This window comes from Mustelus asterias, unplaced genomic scaffold (assembly GCF_964213995.1).
Source record: "Mustelus asterias unplaced genomic scaffold, sMusAst1.hap1.1 HAP1_SCAFFOLD_176, whole genome shotgun sequence".
NCBI lineage: Eukaryota > Metazoa > Chordata > Chondrichthyes > Carcharhiniformes > Triakidae > Mustelus > Mustelus asterias.
The window spans coordinates 551,707-574,756 of NW_027590178.1; positions in this window are offsets into that span (position 1 = coordinate 551,707).

Genomic DNA, 23,050 nt, shown 5'->3' on the forward strand with positions numbered 1-23,050 from the left:
AAATTGGCAAGTCAAGTTGCAGCTTTATAGAACCTTCGTTCGGCCGCACTTAGAATATAGTGTTCAATTCTGGTCGCCACTCTACCAGAAGGATGTGGAGGCTTTGGAGAGGGTACAGGAAAGATTTACCAGGATGTTGCCTGGTATGGAGGGCATTAGCTATGAGGAGAGGTTGGAGAAACTTGGTTTGTTCTAACTGGAGCGACGGAGGTTGAGGGGAGACCTGATAGAAGTCTACAAGATTATGAGAGGCATGGACAGAGTGGATAGTCGAAAGCTTTTTCACAGGGTAGAAGAGTCAATTGCTAGGGGGGCAAAGGTTTAAGGTGCGAGGGGCAAGGTTTAAAGGAGATGTACGAGGCAGATTTTTTACACAGAGTAGTGGGCGCCTGGAACTCGTTGCTGGGGGAGGTAGTAGAAGCAGATATGGTGGTGACATTTAAGGGGCGTCTTGACAAGTACATGAATAGGATGGGAATAGCGGGATATGGTCCCCGGAAGGGTAGGGGGTATTAGTTAAGTCAGGCAGCATGGTGGGTGCAGTCTTGGAGGGCCGAAGGGCCTGTTCCTGTGCTGTAATTTTCTTTGTTCTTTGTGTTTCTCTCCAATAGAGAGAGAGACAATTTGTTACATGTAGCTTCAAGGATAAAATTTAATAAACGTGCGGCAATGGGAGGAGATGGGATTCCATGAACCCACAGCCGGTAAGAGGACCAAACCCTCAGATTTAGCATCATTCTACATCACACTCTAAACACCAAACCAAATGAACTAACCAACTCCACATAAAACCAAACAGGCACATTAATATCTGACAGGTTCGGGAAATCCGTGCACTCAGGCAGCACAGGCAGAATCACAGAATTGTTACAGAGCAGGTGGAGGCCATTCGGCCCATCGTGTCTGCACTGACTCTCCGAATGAGCAACTCACTAAGTGTCATCCCCCTACCTTCCCCCCAAAACCCTGTGCATTCCAGAGCTTAACCACTGGCTGCAGGGGAAGGCCCCATTCAGGCAGAGCTGGCACCAGATTTAAAGGCAGCCAGCAGCACTTTTAAAGGCTCTGAAGGGAGCAGTGAGGGAGCCCTGGTTAATGAACAAAGGGCTGAAATGGCAGAAGGCAGATTAAACCCAATTCGCTGACACTTCCCTGGAAATTCTCAAGGATATATCGGTTTGGAGGGAGGCTCTGTTCCCTCAGGAGTGGAGAAGGAGACCTGTCACATCAACCCAAGCAAGTCTGGATAGAAACTGCCGAGGGCCAGAGCAGGCAGCACGTGGCTGCAGTGAGGCAAAAGGATTAATAACCTGATATGTTCTGACAAGGTGAGCGTTAAACTTACAGGCTGATATGTGAATAAGGATGAGAGAGGAATGGTGGAAAGAACATCTCCACCCAGACACTGGCAATGTCCAGACAGCAGCATCAATGTTCAGGAACATGTCAGCCTCTCTGTGAAGGGTTCCGGTCAGTCAGTGATGGCTGCTGCACTGCCGACACTGAGTGACCATCCTGGTGGTCCCATGATGGGCAGTCTGGCAGCACCATAGGCTTGTGTGTGTCTTTGATGGGTGAGTAACAATGGAAATTTATGTGCTTGTAGAAGAGGGCACTCAGCGTCAGAGAAGGAGCCAAGAGTGACAGTGTCTGGATTGTGTCATCCTTATGCCAATGGAAGATGCAGTGCTGGAGCTGGGAGACCTGGAGGCTGGGTGGGCAATCACTGATGGTGAGATGGGTTGTGGATCCAGAGAGAGTGAGTGAGTGAATGGATGGGCACAGGAGAGACTCTGCTGCTGAGTCCATAACTTGGAGCTTGTGTGTTCATCATTGGTCACATGGAGCTCTGGGTTAGGAACAGTCAGAAGTTTAATAACACCAGGTTAAAGTCCAACAGGTTTATTTGGTAGCAAATGCCACTAGCTTTCGGAGCGCTGCCCCTTCGTCAGGTGGAGTGTAGAAATGCTCACAAACAGGGCATACAGAGACACAAACTCAATTTACAGAATAATGACTGGAATGCAGTCTTTACAGATAATCAAGTCTTAAAGGTACAAACAGTGTGAGTGGAGGGAGCATTAAGCACAGGTTAAAGAGATGTGTATTGTCTCCAGACAGGACAGCCAGTGAGATTCTGCAAGTCCAGACAAGCTGTGGGCCATTCGGCCCATCAATCCTTCACTAACAACAATCCCGCCCAGGCCCTATAACAGTAACCCTACATATTAACTCTGCAAATCCCCCTGACATGAAGTGTCAATTTACCATCGCCGCTCAAACTAGCGTGCACATCTTTGGCATGTGGGAGGAAACTGGAGTAACTGAAGGAAACCTGCGCAGACACGGAGAGTACATGCAAACTCCACACAATCTGTCACCCAAGGCCGGAATTGACACGGGTCTCTGGCGCTCTGAGTCAGCAGTGCTAACATCTCTACCACCCTGCCGACCATGATCAGCCGTGGTTCGTCCCAATTGCAGTGAGTATAGGACGAATAATTTCTATATTTTTTCATAAGATAAGCCTGGCATGCCATGAAAGACTCAAGCCAACATTTTCTCAAATGTTTATAAAATACGTTCATAAGGTGACCAAAACTATATACGTTACTTCAGCTGTGCTGTGACCACAAACCTATCAGATTTGTGACTGGCGACCTTTGCTCCCAGGCGAATTGTCCCTCATTGCCTTTTCTGTTGATTTGTCAAAGCTGTCGGATCTTATAATATGAAGTCATGAGATTGGATCAGGTTGGGGATTCTGAGAGTCAGCACACCCGAAGGTAGAAATTCAATACAGTTTGCAGTTGCCAATGACTGGACCTCAGAGCGTGAACCATAACATTATTCCCCCACTCCCTCAACATAAGGATCTGTGGGACTGACATCCCATTGCTCAGGGATCAGAGAGAGAAGCAACAGGAGTCAGAGGAAAAGCAGTTTTCCTTATTCATAACTGACGCCAATAGTAATGGGCAGTGTTTTTTATACAAATACCAGTGGTGAAATTATATTGTTGAATATTCAGTTATTATAAACACAATCTCACACAGTCTACTACTTACTGCAGTTTCTGTATTTTACAGTCCGGATTCCTCAGAGCCACAGACAGCAGTTTCACTCCGGAATCTCCCAGTTTATTGTTACCCAGATTCAGATCTATCAGTGAGCGGTTTGTACTGAGAGCAGAGGCCAGGTCCTCGGCACAAGAATCTGTGAGAGCGTTACCCAACAGACTGGAGATCAGAGAGAGAAAAATAACAGGAATCAGGGTAAATCCACAGTGTTTTTAAGAATAAGATCATTAACAATAATAATGTACAGCGCGGGACATTCAATGAGTATTCTAACTGAGTGCAGTTAGACAGGGACACCAGGAGATGGAGACAGTGAGTATTCTAACTGGGTGCAGTTAGACAGAGACACCAGGAGATGGAGACAGTGAGTATTCTAACTGAGTGCAGTTAGACAGAGACACCAGGAGATGGAGACAGTGAGGGGGGTAACTGAGTACAGTTAGACAGAGACACCAGGAGGTGGAGACAGTGAGTATTCTAACTGAGTGCAGTTAGACAGAGACACCAGGAGATGGAGACAGTGAGTATTCTAACTGAGTGCAGTTAGACAGGGACACCAGGAGATGGAGACAGTGAGGGGGTAACTGAGTGCAGTTAGACAGAGACACCAGGAGATGGAGACAGTGAGGGGGTAACTGAGTGCAGTTAGACAGGGACACCAGGTGATGGAGACAGTGAGTATTCTAACTCAGTGCAGTTAGACAGAGACACCAGGAGATGGAGACAGTGAGGGGGGAACTGAGTGCAGTTAGACAGGGACACCAGGAGATGGAGACAGTGAGTATTCTAACTGAGTGCAGTTAGACAGAGACACCAGGAGATGGAGACAGTGAGTATTCTAACTGAGTGCAGTTAGACAGGGACACCAGGAGATGGAGACAGTGAGGGGGTAACTGAGTGCAGTTAGACAGAGACACCAGGAGATGGAGACAGTGAGGGGGGTAACTGAGTGCAGTTAGACAGGGACACCAGGAGATGGAGACAGTGAGTATTCTAACTGAGTGCAGTTAGACAGGTACACCAGGAGATGGAGACAGTGAGGGGGTAACTGAGTGCAGTTAGACAGGGACACCAGGAGATGGAGACAGTGAGTATTCTAACTGAGTGCAGTTAGACAGAGACACCAGGAGATGGAGACAGTGAGGGGGGTAACTGAGTGCAGTTAGACAGGGACACCAGGAGATGGAGACAGTGAGGGGGGTAACTGAGTGCAGTTAGACAGGGACACCAGGAGATGGAGACAGTGAGGGGGGTAACTGAGTGCAGTTAGACAGAGACACCAGGAGATGGAGACAGTGAGGGGGGTAACTGAGTGCAGTTAGACAGGGACACCAGGAGATGGAGACAGTGAGTATTCTAACTGAGTGCAGTTAGACAGGGACACCAGGAGATGGAGACAGTGAGGGGGGGGTAACTGCGTGCAGTTAGACAGGGACACCAGGAGATGGAGACAGTGAGGGGGTAACTGAGTGCAGTTAGACAGGGAAACCAGGAGATGGAGACAGTGAGGGGGGTAACTGAGTGCAGTTAGACAGGGACACCAGGAGATGGAGACAGTGAGTATTCTAACTGGGGCTCAGGAATGGAGTGTGTGGTGGGGTTGAAGATGATGCGACAGAAACCTTTCTCACACTGCCAGTGGTTCGGGTCTGGAATTCACAGCCGGGAAGTGTGGTGGAGGTCGGCTGCATCGAAGCAGTCAAAAAGGAATTAGATGATTTTTTGAAGATAGGCAATGAGCTACGAGAATGGATACGACAAAAAGGCTGGAGAATGACACGAATTTCGAATGTCAATTTGGTGAGCTAGTGCAGACACGATGGGCCAAAAGGCCTCATTGTGCTCCGTAAGAATTCTGTGGAGACAGTGGTTGAAAATGTTATCGATATTTCAACTGGAAGTTGGTGATGTTGCCGTGTGGACAGTGTTAGTAGCCACATTCCCCAATGAAATCTCTCCAATAGAAAGAGACACAATTTGGTACATGTCGCTTCAGGGATACAACTTAGTAAACGTGGGGATATGGGAAGAGTTGGGATTCCATTAACCCCACAGCCAGTACGAGGACCAAACCCTCAACAACAGCGTCATTCTACATCACGCTGGAGACACCGAACGAACTGAACTAACCAACTCCACACAGAGCCAGAACGGGCACAGTAAATGTCTGACAGGTTCGGGAAATCCGTCCACTCAGGCAGCACAGGCAGAATCACAGTATTGTTAGAGAGCAGAAGGAGGCCACTCGGCCCATCGTGTCTGCACTGACTCTCCGAATGAGCAATTCACTAAGTGGCATTCTCCCACATTCCCCCAAATCCCTGCGCATTGCAGAGCTTAACCACTGGCTGCAGGGGACAGCACAATTCAGGCAATGCTGGCACCAGATTTAAAGGCAGCCAGCAGCACTTTTAAAGGCTCAGAAGGGAGCAGTGAGGGAGCCCTGGTTAATGAACAAAGGGCTGAAATGGCAGAAGGCAGATTAAAGGCAATTCGCTGACACTACCCTGGAAATTCTCAAGGCTATTTCGGTTTGGAGGAAGGTTCTGTTCCCTCAGGACTGGAGAAGGATACCTGTCACATCAACCCAAGCAAGTCTGGATAGACACTGCCAAGGGTCTGAGCAGTGGCTACAATGAGGCAAAAGATGAATAATCTGATATGTTCTGACAAGGTGAGCGTTAAGCCTACAGGCTGATATGTGAATAAGGATGAAAGAGAAATTGTGGAAAGACCATCTCCACCCAGACACTGGCAATGTCCAGACAGCAAAGCATCAATCTTCAGGAACATGTCAGCCTCTCTGTGAAGGGTTACATGGAACATAGGACATAGAACAGTACAGCATAGTCCCGTCGGCCCACGATGTTGTGCCGAGCTTTGTCCAAAACCAAGATCAAGCTATCCCACTCTCTATCATTCTAGTGTGCTCCATCTGCCTATCCAATAACTGCTTGAAAGTTCCTAATGTGTCCGACTTCACTATGACAGCAGGCAGTCCATTCCACACCCCAACCGCTCTCTGAGTAAAGAGTCAGTCAGAGATGACTGCTGCACTGCCGACACTGAGTGACCATCCTGGTGGTCCCATGATGGGCAGTCTAAATTAGCGTCAGGTTTGTGTGTGTCTTTGATGGGTGAGTAACAATGGAAATTTATGTTCTTGTAGAAGAGGGCACAGAGCGTCAGAGAAGGAGCCAAGAGTGACAGTGTCTGGATTGTGTCATCCTTATGCCAATGGAAGATGCAGTGCTGGAGCTGGGAGACCTGGAGGCTGGGTGGGCAATCACTGATGGTGAGATGGGTTGTGGATCCAGAGAGAGTGAGTGAGTGAATGGATGGGCACAGGAGAGGCTCTGCTGCTGAGTCCAAAACCTGGTGCTTGTGTGTCTTCCATTGGTCACATGGAGCTCTGGGTTAGGAACAGTCTGCAGGACATGTTGGAATGTGTATTACCCTCTAACATTCTTCACTCTCTCACAAATCAACAGCTGCGGTGAGAGGGAGACGGGCGTGCAGCTCTGAAGATGGGGAGGGGTCAGAGGATGGATTGTCACATTATCCTCTCTAACGTCCGCCAGAGCAGATAATGTCTCTCACGATTAGCAAAGGGGTTACAATCTGGCAGCACAGGGCAGCACAGACAAACCCGAGCAGCTAATGGAGGCAGCAATAGCTGAGTTCACTCACACTCTCGAGAGGACAGGTCATTGTCAGCTTCAGGAAGATGAAATGTGACTGGAGTCTTTAACAATGCAGCAGATACTGGAGCTGCAGCGTAGGATACTTTAACATTTGGTGGAGTTTCCAAAGGCTGTGTGTATCCATACACAAAGGATGGAGGAGTCAATCCAGGCCAGCAGTGTTACCATGTCTCAGGTCTGAGCACAAATAGCATCCTCCACAGAGAGATTGGTGACCTTCATGGAGAGTCACATCCAGCCTCTCACCCACAGGAAATACACATGAACCTGCATGTTCTCACCACCTCCATGAGCTCTGTGGAACACGGGCTGTGGGAGGGGTGGGAAAATGTGCCTGGAGTAACTGTCAGGCCCTCCCCAGCTGAGCAGGGAGGGTCCAGTTTGCCCTGAATGGATAGAGGAGCGGCTGCCTGCAGTATTCGGGAGCTCCTCTCAGGATGCCTCTGGTGTGGGCAGTGGGTCCCCTTCTGCTCCGACTGTGACACAAGCACCTCACGAAGCTATGATGACAGAGACAACTCCAGCATCTGTGCAGAGGACCCGCAGTTGGCCGGATCCTTCCAGGACTCAGGAAATCCGAGGACAAAGGCCACGGTCATCGAAATTCCCAGAGGAGAGGAGAGAGGTAAGATGCTGCCTGCAGCTCAGCGGAAAGTGCGGGGATGCCGGTGGTTGTCATGGTGGGGTTGCTTCCTTGGGTTTCACAGGATTATACTTTGTTATTACTGGTCACTTTGTTATGCCTGTATTTTGAGTACATTCAGAGATGGAGCACCACTAAAAAAATGCTTCACCATATTACTGGGTCTTTAACAGTTCACTGGGAATGTGAGATGGGAAATACAGCACTGAATCAGGTCAATACAATTCCAATACGTTTGTTTCATGTCGTGTCGGCTCCAGGGAAATTATAAAACATTCACAGAAACAGCAACAGGGCTGGAGATGGTGAAGATTTATTACACTGAATGGCTGTGTGAGTTAAGGTTCTTGGAAAACATGTCTGCATTACTGAATCTCCATCCTCCCTGACACATATCCCATGTCCCTGGCCTGTGGTCCATGGGGTTCCTCATCATGAAGCATCTGGTCAACGTTGTATTGCATCACACTTTGTTCAAAGCTTCTCCACTCTAGATCCAGGTTGTATGGAACACAGCACAACACCAGGACATTTGAGACCCTCGCTGAGTATATTAAATAGTTCCACCAGATCTATCTTTAGAATTCCTCTGGCCTGTGCAATGGTCACACTATTTGTCCTGTCGCAGCTGTTTTTTCTCTCTTCCGTGACTGTGTTTGGGTTACACACAGGCACAATTACCCATCCCTACAGTGGGTAGCGCTTGTCTTTATTAATTCTTTCAAGGGATGATGGTATCACTGGCAATGCAAACACTTGCAGCCCATCCCCAAATGCCCGAGAAGGAGGTGGTGAGCCATCTTCTTAAATTCTGCAGAGCTTCTGGTACAAAACCGCGAGGAAGGGACATCCGGGATTATGATCCCGCATCAGTGATGGAAAAGTAATATATTCCAAGTCAGAATGGTGTGTGGTTTGGAAAGAATTCTGAAGCTGGTTGGTGTCCCATCCTTCTGATATCCTTGGCCATCTCGGTGATGGATAGTGCCTGTTTGGATGATGCTGGCTCAGGAACCTTGGTGAGCTGTTACATTCCACCTTGTATGTGGTAAAATGCTGCCACTGTGCGTCAGTGGTAGAGACAGCCAATGTTTAGTTTGGTGAATGGCCAGCTGATCCAGTGGACTCCTTTTCCATGGATGAGCTTCTTCAGTGTTTTTGAAGCTGCAGTCAATCCAGCAAGATGAGCGGATTCCATCACACTGCTGACTTGTGCCTCGGAGATGGTGGGAAAAATTTGGGAGACAGGAGGCGAGTTCCTCATTTCCGAATTCCCAGGCTGTGATCTACCCTTGGAGCCATAGTGTTTACAGTTCAGTGTCTGTTCAATGGTCCCAGTGCGCCCCCACCACTCAGGATGTTGATGGTCGAGGATTCAGCGATGGTGCTGCCATTCAATGTAAAGGGAATATGGTTAGATTCCCGTCTGTTGGAGATGGTCCTTGCCTGGCATTTGTGCAGTGAAACATTACTTGCCATTTATCAGGTTAAGCCTGAAAGTTCTTCAGAGCTTAAGACGCTAGCTCTGTCGAAGAGTCATCCAGATTCGAAGGGTTAGCTGTTCTCTCTCCACAGAAGCTGTCAGACATGCTGAGCCTTTCCAGCATTTTCTGTTTTGTTCAGGTCTTGCTGTTTATGGACATGGACTGCTTCAGTCTCTGAGGAATTGTGAACAGTACTGAGCATTGTGCAATCATTAGTGAGCATCCTCACTTCTGACATTATAATGGAAGGCAGGACATTGATAAAGCAATTGAAGGTGGTTGGGATTTGGACATCACCCTCAGGAACTCCTGCAGTGATGTTCATGAGGCACTGGAAGGATGACACTTTTCTGACGCTCAAGAGCAGACTGATGGAGCAGCAATTAATCAGATTGGATTTGCCCTGTTTTTTTCCACATTGTCCGTTAGATCCAGTGTTGTAGCTGTACTGGAACAGCTTGGCCAGGGGAATGGCTAGTTATGGAGCACAATTCTTCAGTACCATTGCTGGGGTACAGCCAGGCTGACAGAGTTTGCAGTATGCAGTGCCTTCAGTCATTTCTTTACCTCACATGCAGTGAATCAAATGGTCATCTGTAATGTTGGGGACCTCAGGAGGAGGCCGAGATTAATCATTCTACTCAGCACTTCTGGCTGAAGATGCCACAAGCTCAGCCTGGATGATCAATCTTTCAAGACTGGAAAGTTGAGTCAACAATCGTGCTGCCAAGACAATCCTGATTGGGAAAAGTTGCCTCTTTTTCTAGACTATTTCAGAGGGCAGTGAGTAGTCAACCACATTTCTGTGTGATTGGATCCACATACAGGCCAGCTTGAGTCAGGACAGCAGGTTTCCTCAGCTAAAGTCACAGGTAAGATGCCTGAAGATTGAAGGGTGGCAAATGTTGTGCGTTTGTTCAAGAAGGAGCATGTGTGTGAGTGAGAGAGTGCGTAAGAGATAGTGTATGGTGTGTGTGAGAGACAGAGAGAGCATGTGTGTGTGTGTGTGTGTCTGAGAGTGTGTAAGGAGAGCGTGTGTGTGACCTGATCTTCCTCTACAGTCTATCAGTAACTGAATCACGGGATTAGATGCAAAGTAAAGCTCCCTCGACACTGTTCCCATCAAACACTCCCAGGACAGGTACAGCACAGACTTCGATACAGAGTAAAGCTCTCTCTACACTGTCCCCCATCAAACACTCCCAGGACAGACACAGCACAGAGTTCGATACAGAGTAAAGCTCCGTCTACACAGTCCCCATTCAACACACCCAGGACAGGTACAGCACGGGGTTAGATACAGAGTAAAGCTCCCTCTACACTGTCCCCCATCAAACACTCCCAGGACAGGTACAGCACGGGGTTAGATACAGAGTAAAGCTCCCTCTACACTGTCCCCCATCAAACACTCCCAGGACAGGTACAGCACGGGGTTAGATACAGAGTAAAGCTCCCTCTACACTGTCCCCATCAAACAAACCAAGGACAGATACAGCACGGGGTTAGATACAGAGTAAAGCTCCCTCTACACTGTCCCCCATCAAACACTCCCAGGACAGGTACAGCACGGGGTTAGATACAGAGTAAAGCTCCCTCTTCACTGTCCCCATCAAACACTCCCAGGACAGATACAGCAAGTGGTTAGAAATAGAGTAAAGCTCCCTCGACACTGTCCCCCATCAAACACTCCCAGGACAGGTGACTCAAATTCCTAATGCTAATTTGGTGAGCTGGTACAGACACGATGGGCCAAATGGCCTCATTGTGCTCAGTAAGAATTCTGTGAAGATAATGGTTGGAAATGTATCGATATTTCAACTGGAAGTTGGTGATGTTGCCGTGTGGACAGTGTTAGCAGCCATAGTCCTCAATAAAATGTTAATACTGATAGGCAAAGGGATCTGGGTGTACAGGTCCACAGATCACTGAAAGTGGCAACGCAGGTGGGGAAGGTAGTCAAGAAAGCATACGGCATGCTTGCCTTCATCGGCCGGGGCATTGAGTTTAAAAATTGGCAAGTCATGTTGCAGCTTTATAGAACCTTCGTTCGGCCGCACTTAGAATATCGTGTTCAATTCTGGTCGCCACTCTACCAGAAGGATGTGGAGGCTTTGGAGAGGGTACAGAAAAGATTGACCAGGATGTTGCCTGGTATGGAGGGCATTAGCTTTGAGGAGAGGTTGGAGAAACTTGGTTTGTTCTCACTGGAGCGACAGAGGTTGAGGGGAGACCTGATATAGGTCGACAAGATTATGAGGGGCATGGACAGAGTGGATAGTCGGAAGCTTTTTCACAGGGTAGAAGAGTCAATTACTAGGGGGGCACAGGTTTAAGGTGCGAGGGGCAAGGTTTAAAGGAGATGTACGAGGCAGATTTTTTACACAGAGAAGTGGGCGCCTGGAACTCGTTGCTGGGGGAGGGAGTGGAAGCAGATATGGTGGTGACATTTAAGGGGCGTCTTGACAAGTACATGAATAGGATGGGAATAGAGGGATATGGTCCCCGGAAGGGTAGGGGGTATTAGTTAAGTCAGGCAGCATGGTGGGTGCAGTCTTGGAGGGCCGAAGGGCCTGTTCCTGTGCTGTAATTTTCTTTGTTCTTTGTGTTTCTCTCCAATAGAGAGAGAGACAATTTGTTACATGTAGCTTCAGGGATAAAATTTAATAAACGTGCGGCAATGGGAGGAGATGGGATTCCATGAACCCCACAGCCGGTAAGAGGACCAAACCCTCAGATTTAGCATCATTCTACATCACACTCTAAACACCAAACCAAATGAACTAACCAACTCCACATAAAACCAAACAGGCACATTAATATCTGACAGGTTCGGGAAATCCGTGCACTCAGGCAGCACAGGCAGAATCACAGAATTGTTACAGAGCAGGTGGAGGCCATTCGGCCCATCGTGTCTGCACTGACTCTCCGAATGAGCAACTCACTAAGTGTCATCCCCCCACCTTCCCCCAAAACCCTGTGCATTCCAGAGCTTAACCACTGGCTGCAGGGGAAGGCCCCATTCAGGCAGAGCTGGCACCAGATTTAAAGGCAGCCAGCAGCACTTTTAAAGGCTCTGAAGGGAGCAGTGAGGGAGCCCTGGTTAATGAACAAAGGGCTGAAATGGCAGAAGGCAGATTCAACCCAATTCGCTGACACTTCCCTGGAAATACTCAAGGATATATCGGTTTGGAGGGAGGTTCTGTTCCCTCAGGAGTGGAGGAGGAGACCTGTCACATCAACCGAAACAAGTCTGGATAGACACTGCCGAGGGCCAGAGCAGGCAGCACGTGGCTGCAGTGAGGCAAAGGATCAATAACCTGATATGTTCTGACAAGGAGAGTGTTAAACTTACAGGGTGATATGTGAATAAGGATGAAAGAGCAATGGTGGAAAGAACATCTCCACCCAGACACTGGCAATGTCCAGACAGCAGCATCAATCTTCAGGAACATGTCAGCCTCTCTGTGAAGGGTTCCGGTCAGTCAGAGATGACTGCTGCACTGCCGACACTGAGTGACCATCCTGGTGGTCCCATGATGGGCAGCCTGGCAGCACCATAGGCTTGTGTGTGTCTTTGATGGGTGAGTAACAATGGAAATATATGTGCTTGTAGAAGAGGGCACACAGCGTCGGAGAAGGAGCCAAGAGTGACAGTGTCTGGATTGTGTCATCCTTATGCCAATGGAAGATGCAGTGCTGGAGCTGGGAGACCTGGAGGCTGGGTGGGCAATCGCTGATGGTGAGATGGGTTGTGGATCCGGAGAGAGTGAGTGAGTGAATGGATGGGCACAGGAGAGGCTCTGCTGCTGAGTCCATAACTTGGAGCTTGTGTGTTCATCATTGGTCACATGGAGCTCTGGGTTAGGAACAGTCAGAAGTTTAACAGCACCAGGTTAAAGTCCAACAGGTTTATTTGGTAGCAAATGCCACTAGCTTTCGGAGCGCTGCCCCTTCGTCAGGTGGAGTGTAGAAATGCTCACAAACAGGGCATACAGAGACACAAACTCAATTTACAGAATAATGACTGGAATGCAGTCTTTACAGTTAATCAAGTCTTAAAGGTACAAACAGTGTGAGTGGAGGGAGCATTAAGCACAGGTCAAAGAGATGTGTATTGTCTCCAGACAGGACAGCCAGTGAGATTCTGCAAGTCCAGACAAGCTGTGGGCCATTCGGCCCATCAATCCTTCACTAACAACAATCCCGCCCAGGCCCTATAACAGTAACCCTACATATTAACTCTGCAAATCCCCCTGACATGAAGTGTCAATTTACCATCGCCGCTCAAACTAGCGTGCACATCTTTGGCATGTGGGAGGAAACTGGAGTAACTGAAGGAAACCTGCGCAGACACGGAGAGTACATGCAAACTCCACACAATCTGTCACCCAAGGCCGGAATTGACACGGGTCTCTGGCGCTCTGAGTCAGCAGTGCTAACAGGTCTACCACCCTGCCGACCATGATCAGCCGTGGTTCGTCCCAATTGCAGTGAGTATAGGATGAATAATTTCTATATTTTTTCATAAGATAAGCCTGGCATGCCATGAAAGACTCAAGCCAACATTTTCTCAAATGTTTATAAAATACGTTCATAAGGTGACCAAAACTATATACGTTACTTCAGCTGTGCTGTGACCACAAACCTATCAGATTTGTGACTGGCGACCTTTGCTCCCAGGCGAATTGTCCCTCATTGCCTTTTCTGTTGATTTGTCAAAGCTGTCGGCTCTTATAATATGAAGTGATGTTATTGGATCAGGTTGGGGATTCTGAGAGTCAGCACACCCGAAGGTAGAAATTCAATACAGTTTGCAGTTGCCAATGACTGGACCTCAGAGGGTGAACCATAACATTATTCCCCCACTCCCTCAACATAAGGATCTGTGGGACTGACATCCCATTGCTCAGAGATCAGAGAGAGAAACAACAGGAGTCAGAGGAAAAGCAGTTTTCCTGATTCATAACTGACGCCAATAGTAATGGGCAGTGTTTTTTATACAAATACCAGTGGTGACATTATATTGTTGAATATTCAGTTATTATAAACACAGTCTCTCACAGTCTGCTACTTACTGCAGTTTCTGTATTTTACAGTCCGGATTCCTCAGAGCCACAGACAGCAGTTTCACTCCGGAATCTCCCAGGTTATTGAAACCCAGATCCAGATCTATCAGTGAGCGGTTTGTACTGAGAGCAGAGGCCAGGTCCTCGGCACAAGAATCTGTGAGAGCGTTACCCAACAGACTGGAGATCAGAGAGAAAATAACAGGAATCAGGGTAAATCCACAGTGTTTTTACGAATAAGATCATTAACAATAATAATGTACAGCGCGGGACATTCAATGAGTATTCTAACTGAGTGCAGTTAGACAGAGACACCAGGAGATGGAGACAGTGAGTATTCTAACTGAGTGCAGTTAGACAGAGACACCAGGAGATGGAGACAGTGAGGGGGGTAACTGAGTGCAGTTAGACAGAGACACCAGGAGATGGAGACAGTGAGGGGGGTAACAAAGTGCAGTTAGACAGAGACACCAGGAGATGGAGACAGTGAGGGGGGTAACTGAGTGCAGTTAGACAGAGACACCAGGAGATGGAGACAGTGAGGGGGGTAACAAAGTGCAGTTAGACAGAGACACCAGGAGATGGAGACAGTGAGGGGGTAACAAAGTGCAGTTAGACAGAGACACCAGGAGATGGAGACAGTGAGGGGGTAACAAAGTGCAGTTAGACAGAGACACCAGGAGATGGAGACAGTGAGGGGGCTAACTGAGTGCAGTTAGACAGAGACACCAGGAGATGGAGACAGTGAGTATTCTAACTGAGTGCAGTTAGACAGGGACACCAGGAGATGGAGACAGTGAGGGGGGTAACTGAGTGCAGTTAGACAGGGACACCAGGAGATGGAGACAGTGAGGGGGGTAACTGAGTGCAGTTAGACAGGGACACCAGGAGATGGAGACAGTGAGTATTCTAACTGAGTGCAGTTAGACAGGGACACCAGGAGATGGAGACAGTGAGTATTCTAACTGAGTGCAGTTAGACAGGTACACCAGGAGATGGAGACAGTGAGTATTCTAACTGAGTGCAGTTAGACAGGGACACCAGGAGATGGAGACAGTGAGTATTCTAACTGAGTGCAGTTAGACAGGTACACCAGGAGATGGAGACAGTGAGTATTCTAACTGGGTGCAGTTAGACAGGGACACCAGGAGATGGAGACAGTGAGTATTCTAACTGAGTGCAGTTAGACAGGTACACCAGGAGATGGAGACAGTGAGTATTCTAACTGAGTGCAGTTAGACAGGGACACCAGGAGATGGAGACAGTGAGGGGGTAACTGAGTGCAGTTAGACAGGGACACCAGGAGATGGAGACAGTGAGTATTCTAACTGAGTGCAGTTAGACAGAGCCACCAGGAGATGGAGACAGTGAGTATTCTAACTGAGTGCAGTTAGACAGGGACACCAGGAGATGGAGACAGTGAGTATTCTAACTGAGTGCAGTTAGACAGGGACACCAGGAGATGGAGACAGTGAGGGGGTAACTGAGTGCAGTTAGACAGGGACACCAGGAGATGGAGACAGTGAGTATTCTAACTGGGGCTCAGGAATGGAGTGTGTGGTGGGGTTGAAGATGATGCGACAGAAACCTTTCTCACACTGCCAGTGGTTCGGGTCTGGAATTCACAGCCGGGAAGTGTGGTGGAGGTCAGCTGCATCGAAGCAGTCAAAAAGGAATTAGATGATTTTTTGAAGATAGGCAATGAGCTACGAAAATGGATACGACAAAAAGGCTGGAGAATGACACGAATTTCGAATGTCAATTTGGTGAGCTAGTGCAGACACGATGGGCCAAAAGGCCTCATTGTGCTCCGTAAGAATTCTGTGGAGACAGTGGTTGAAAATATTATCGATATTTCAACTGGAAGTTGGTGATGTTGCCGTGTGGACAGTGTTAGTAGCCACAGTCCCCAATGAAATCTCTCCAATAGAAAGAGACACAATTTGGTACATGTCACTTCAGGGATACAACTTAGTAAACGTGGGGATATGGGAAGAGTTGGGATTCCATTAACCCCACAGCCAGTACGAGGACCAAACCCTCAACAACAGCGTCATTCTACATCACGCTGGAGACACCGAACCAACTGAACTAACCAACTCCACACAGAGCCAGAACGGGCACAGTAAATGTCTGACAGGTTCGGGAAATCCGTCCACTCAGGCAGCACAGGCAGAATCACAGTATTGTTAGAGAGCAGAAGGAGGCCACTCGGCCCATCGTGTCTGCACTGACTCTCCGAATGAGCAATTCACTAAGTGGCATTCCCCCACCTTCCCCCAAAACCCTGTGCATTCCAGAGCTTAACCACTGGCTGCAGGGGACAGCACAATTCAGGCAATGCTGGCACCAGATTTAAAGGCAGCCAGCAGCACTTTTAAAGGCTCTGAAGGGAGCAGTGAGGGAGCCCTGGTTAATGAACAAAGGGCTGAAATGGCAGAAGGCAGATTAAACCCAATTCGCTGACACTACCCTGGAAATTCTCAAGGCTATTTCGGTTTGGAGGAAGGTTCTGTTCCCTCAGGACTGGAGAAGGATACCTGTCACATCAACCCAAGCAAGTCTGGATAGACACTGCCAAGGGTCTGAGCAGTGGCTGCAATGAGGCAAAAGATGAATAATCTGATATGTTCTGACAAGGTGAGCGTTAAGCCTACAGGCTGATATGTGAATAAGGATGAAAGAGAAATTGTGGAAAGACCATCTCCACCCAGACACTGGCAATGTCCAGACAGCAGCATCAATCTTCAGGAACATGTCAGCCTCTCTGTGAAGGGTTACATGGAACATAGGACATAGAACAGTACAGCACAGTACAGACCCTTCGGCCCACGATGTTGTGCCGAGCTTTGTCCAAAACCAAGATCAAGCTATCCCACTCCCTATCATTCTAGTGTGCTCCATCTGCCTATCCAATAACCGCTTGAAAGTTCCTAATGTGTCCGACTTCACTATGACAGCAGGCAGTCCATTCCACACCCCAACCACACTCTGAGTAAAGAGTCAGTCAGAGATGGCTGCTGCACTGCCGACACTGACTGACCATCCTGGTGGTCCCATGATGGGCAGTCTAAATTAGCGTCAGGTTTGTGTGCGTCTTTGATGGGTGAGTAACAATGGAAATTTATGTGCTTGTCGAAGAGGGCACTCAGCGTCAGAGAAGGAGCCAAGAGTGACAGTGTCTGGATTGTGTCATCCTTATGCCAATGGAAGATGCAGTGCTGGAGCTGGGAGACCTGGAGGCTGGGTGGGCAATCGCTGATAGTGAGATGGGTTGTGGATCCAGAGGGAGTGAGTGAGTGAATGGATGGGCACAGGAGAGGCTCTGCTGCTGAGTCCAAAACCTGGTGCTTGTGTGTCTTCTGTTGGTCACATGGAGCTCTGGGTTAGGAACAGTCTGCAGGACATGTTGGAATGTGCATTACCCTCTAACATTCTTCACTCTCTCACAAATCAACAGCTGCGGTGAGCGGGAGACAGGCGTGTAACTCTGAAGATGGGGAGGGGTCAGAGGATGGATTGTCACATTATACTCTATAACGTCCGCCAGAGCAGATAATGTCTCTCACGATTAGCAAAGGGGTTACAATCTGGCAGCACAGGAGAGCACACACACCCCGAGCAGCTAATGGAGGCAGCAATAGCTGAGTTCACTCACACTCTCGAGAGGACAGGTCATTGTCAGCTTCTGGAAGATGAAATGTGACTGGAGTCTTTAACAATGCAGCAGATACTGGAGCTGCAGCGTAGGATACTTTAACATTTGGTGGAGTTTTCAAAGGCTGTGTGTATCCATACACAAAGGATGGAGGAGTCAATCCAGGCCAGCAGTGTTACCATGTCTCAGGTCTGAGCACAAATAGCATCCTCCACAGAGAGATTGGTGACCTTCATGGAGAGTCACATCCAGCCTATCACCCACAGGAAATACACATGAACCTGCATGTTCTCACCACCTCCATGAGCTCTGTGGAACACGGGCTGTGGGAGGGGTGGGAAAATGTGCCTGGAGTAACTGTCAGGACCTCCCCAGCTGAGCAGGGAGGGTCCAGTTTGCCCTGAATGGATAGAGGAGCGGCTGCCTGCAGCATTTAGGAGCTCCTCTCAGGATGCCCCTGGTGTGGGCAGTGGGTCCCCTTCTGCTCCGACTGTGACACAAGCACCTCACGAAGCTATGATGACAGAGACAACTCCAGCATCTGTGCAGAGGACCCGCAGTTGGCCGGATCCTTCCAGGACTCAGGAGATCCGAGGACAAAGGCCACGGTCATCGAAATTCCCAGAGGAGAGGAGAGAGGTAAGATGCTGCCTGCAGCTCAGCGGAAAGTGCGGGGATGGCGGTGGTTGTCATGGTGGGGTTGCTTCCTTGGGTTTCACAGGATTATACTTTGTTATTACTGGTCACTTTGTTATGTCTGTATTTTGAGTAAATTCAGAGATGGAGCACCACTAAAAAAACGCCTTCACCATATTACTGGGTCTTTAACAGTTCACTGGGAATGGGAGATGGGAAATACAGCACTGAATCAGGTCAATACAATTCCAATACCTTTGTTTCATGTCGTGACAGCTCCAGGGAAATTATAAAACATTCACAGAAACAGCAACAGTGCTGGAGATGGTGAAGATTTATTACACTGAATGGCTGTGTGAGTTAAGGTTCTTGGAAAACATGTCTGCATTACTGAATCTCCATCCTCCCTGACACATATCCCATGTCCCTGGCCTGTGGTCCATGGGGTTCCTCATCATGAAGCATCTGGTCAACATTGTATTGCATCACACTTTGTTCACAGCTTCTCTACTCTAGGTCCACGTTGTATGGAACACAGCACAACACCTGGACATTTGAGACCCTCGCTGAGTATATTAAATAGTTCCACCAGATCTATCTTTAGAATTCCTCTGACCTGTGCAATGGTCACACTATTTGTCCTGTCGCAGCTGTTTTTTCTCTCTTCCGTGACTGTGTTTGGGTTACACACAGGCACAATTACCCACCTCTCCAGTGGGTAGCGCTTGTCTTTATTAATTCTTTCAAGGGATGATGGTATCACTGGCAATGCCAACACTTGCAGCCCATCCCCAATTGCTTTTGAGAAGGAGGTGGTGAGCCATCTTCTTAAATTCTGCAGAGCATCTGGTACAAAACCGCGAGGAAGGGACATCCGGGATTATGATCCCGCATCAGTGATGGAAAAGCAATATATTCCAAGTCAGAATGGCGTGTGGTTTGGAAAGAAATCTGAAGCTGGTTGGTGTCCCATCCTTCTGATATCCTTGGCCATCTCGGTGATGGATAGTGCCTGTTTGGATGATGCTGTCTCAGGAACCTTGGTGAGCTGCTACATTCCACCTTGTATGTGGTAAAATACTGCCACTGTGTGTCAGAAAGAGACAGAACTTTGTTCTACAAGGACTGTGCAGTGATCACTCCTACCGATACTCAGAAACACAGAATCATAGAATCACAGAGTGCAGAAGAGACGCTTTGGCCCACTGAGTCTGCACCAAAACACTGAACCTACCTACCTAATCCCATTTACCAGCACTTGACCCATAGCCTTGAATGTTATGACATGCCAAATGCTCACCCAGGTACTTTTCAAAGGATGTGAAGCAATTCACCTTTACCACCCTCACAGGCAACGCATTCCAGACAGTCACCACCCTCTGGGTAAAAAGGTTTTTCCTCACATCCTTCAGAATTTTCTCCAATATTTTCTCTACCACTGAGATTCACAGGCCTGTACAAAGAACAATACAGCACAGGAACAGGCCCTTCGGCCCTCCAAGCCCGCGCCGCTCCCCGGTCCAGGATTGAATCCTGAATCCAGGATCCCCGCCCAATTTTCCAGCCTATCTACATACCAATATCCGATCCACCGAGCTGTCCCCCACAGCTACGATGCTTTGTTCATTACAACCTATTAACTCACCCCCACCCCCCCCATTCCAGACCATGTGATCTCCAGGGAGAGGCGAAAACCCAGAGTGAAAAACCCCAGGGCCAATATGGGGAAAAAAAAATCTGGGAAATTCCTCTCCGACCCCCTGAGGCGATCGAAACGAGTCCAGGAGATCACAATGGCCCTGATCGGAAAATGCTTCCCAACCCTAGTCATTTCCACTTCCACGAGAAACAAGGAACAATTAGCCCGCGCCGCTCCCTGGTCCAAACTAGACCACTCTTTTGTATCCCTCCATTCCCACTCCGTTCATATAGCTGTCTAGATAAGTCTTAAACGTTCCCAGTGTGTCCGCCTCCACCACCTTGCCCGGCAACACATTCCAGGCCCCCACGACCCTCTGTGTGAAATATGTCCTTCTGATATCTGTGTTAAACCTCCCCCCCTTCACCTTGAACCTATGACCCCTCGTGAACGTCACCACCGACCCGGGGAAAAGCTTCCCACCGTTCACCCTATCTATGCCTTTCATAATTTTATACACCTCTATTAAGTCTCCCCTCATCCTCCGTCTTTCCAAGGAGAACAACCCCAGTTTCCCCAATCTCTCCTCATAACCAAGCCCCTCCATACCAGGCAACATCCTGGTAAACCTCCTCTGTACTCTCTCCAAAGCCTCCACGTCCTTCTGGTAGTGTGGCGACCAGAACTGGACGCAGTATTCCAAATGCGGCCGAACCAACATTCTATACATCTGCAACATCAGACCCCAACTTTTATACTCTATGCCCCGTCCTATAAAGGCAAGCATGCCATATGCCTTCTTCACCACCTTCTCCACCTGTGACGTCACCTTCAAAGATCTGTGGACTTGCACACCCAGGTCCCTCTGCGTCTCTACACCCTTTATGGTTCTTCCATTTATCGTGTAGCTCCTCCTTACATTATTCCCACCAAAATGCATCACTTCGCATTTATCAGGATTGAACTCCATCTGCCATTTCCTTGCCCAAATTTCCAGCCTATCTATATCCTTCTGTAGCCTCTGACAATGTTCCTCACTATCTGCAAGTCCTGCCAGTTTTGTGTCGTCCGCAAACTTACTGATCACCCCAGTTACTCCTTCTTCCAGATCATTTATATAAATCAGTGGTAGAGACAGCCAATGTTTAGTTTGGTGAATGGCCAGCTGATCCAGTGGGCTCCTTTTCCATGGATGAGCTTCTTCAGTGTTTTTGAAGCTGCAGACAATCCAGCAAGATGAGCGGATTCCATCACACTGCTGACTTGTGCCTTGGAGATGGTGGGAAAAATTTGGGAGACAGGAGGCGAGTTCCTCATCTCCGAATTCCCAGACTGTGATCTACCCTTGGAGCCATAGTGTTTACAGTTCAGTGTCTGTTCAATGGTCCCAGTGCGCCCCCACCACTCAGGATGTTGATGGTCGAGGATTCAGCGATGGTGCTGCCATTCAATGTAAAGGGAATATGGTTAGATTCCCGTCTGTTGGAGATGGTCCTTGCCTGGCATTTGTGCAGTGAAACATTACTTGCCATTTATCAGGTTAAGCCTGAAAGTTCTTCAGAGCTTAAGACGCTAGCTCTGTCGAAGAGTCATCCAGATTCGAAGGGTTAGCTGTTCTCTCTCCACAGAAGCTGTCAGACATGCTGAGCCTTTCCAGCATTTTCTGTTTTGTTCAGGTCTTGCTGTTTATGGACATGGACTGCTTCAGTCTCTGAGGAATTGTGAACAGTACTGAGCATTGTGCAATCATTAGTGAGCATCCTCACTTCTGACATTATAATGGAAGGAAGGACATTGATAAAGCAATTGAAGGTGGTTGGGATTTGGACATCACCCTCAGGAACTCCTGCAGTGATGTTCATGAGGCACTGGAAGGATGACACTTTTCTGACGTTCAAGAGCAGACCGATGGAGCAGCAATTCATCAGATTGGATTTGCCCTGTTTTTTTCCACATTGTCCGGTAGATCCAGTGTTGTAGCTGTACTGGAACAGCTTGGCCAGGGGAATGGCTAGTTATGGAGCACAATTCTTCAGTACCATTGCTGGGGTACAGCCAGGCTGACAGAGTTTGCAGTATGCAGTGCCTTCAGTCATTTCTTTACCTCACATGCAGTGAATCCAATGGTCATCTGTCATGTTGGGGACCTCAGGAGGAGGCCGAGATTAATCATTCTACTCAGCACTTCTGGCTGAAGATGGCACTGATGCTCTGGGTTCCCTCATCAGTAATGATGGAATTCTTGTAGCATGTTTATAGAATCATAGAATTCCCACAGTGTAGAAGGAGGCCCTTTGGCCCATCGAGTCCTCACCAATTCTTTGAAAGAATATCATATCCAGGCCCTATCTCTGTAACTCCACATATATGGCCCACTAATCCCCGTAACCTACACACCCTGAGATACCAAGGGACAACTTAGCATAGCCAATCAACCGAACCTGCACATCTTTGGACTGTGGGAGAAAATTGGAGCACCCAGAGGAAACCCACACAGACACGGGGAGAACGTGCAAACTCTACACATCAAGTCACCCAAGGCCGGAATTGAACCCTGGTCCCTGGCGCTGTGAGGCAGCAGTGCTGACCACTGTGCCACCTTGTTGCCTAATGTAACCGGCATGTCCAACATTTTGTGGCATGTCTAACACTATTTATGTCTGGATATGGCAAGACAGCAGATCTCTGATCTGATCCATTGGTTTTGGTGTGATTGAGCTCGGTCTATCATATGCTGCGTCCGCTCTGTGGTCTGGTGGCCGTGTGCTGGAGCTTCACATCTCATCTTTAGATAAACCCAAGTCTCATTTGGTCGTACATGTAAAGAAAATTAGTCGTAGTAACACAGTACTGGTTGCTGGGGAACGCCACTGTCAGCTTCCGATAAATGAAAAAGTAGAGATCACCTCTCCTGCCTATTTCCTGTCACTCAGATAACTTCATATCCAGGCTGCCTTTGTCTCTTTTATTTCATGGTCTTCTTACTTTGCTCCCAAGCTCAGTATGTGTCTACTCATAGCGGATCGTGTTTTTAATAACACGAATACTGACAGCAATGGTATATTTTGTATCATTATTTGTGTTCTTAAAAACAATGTCCATTATTAATAGGGACATCATTCAGACTATTCTGCACTGTG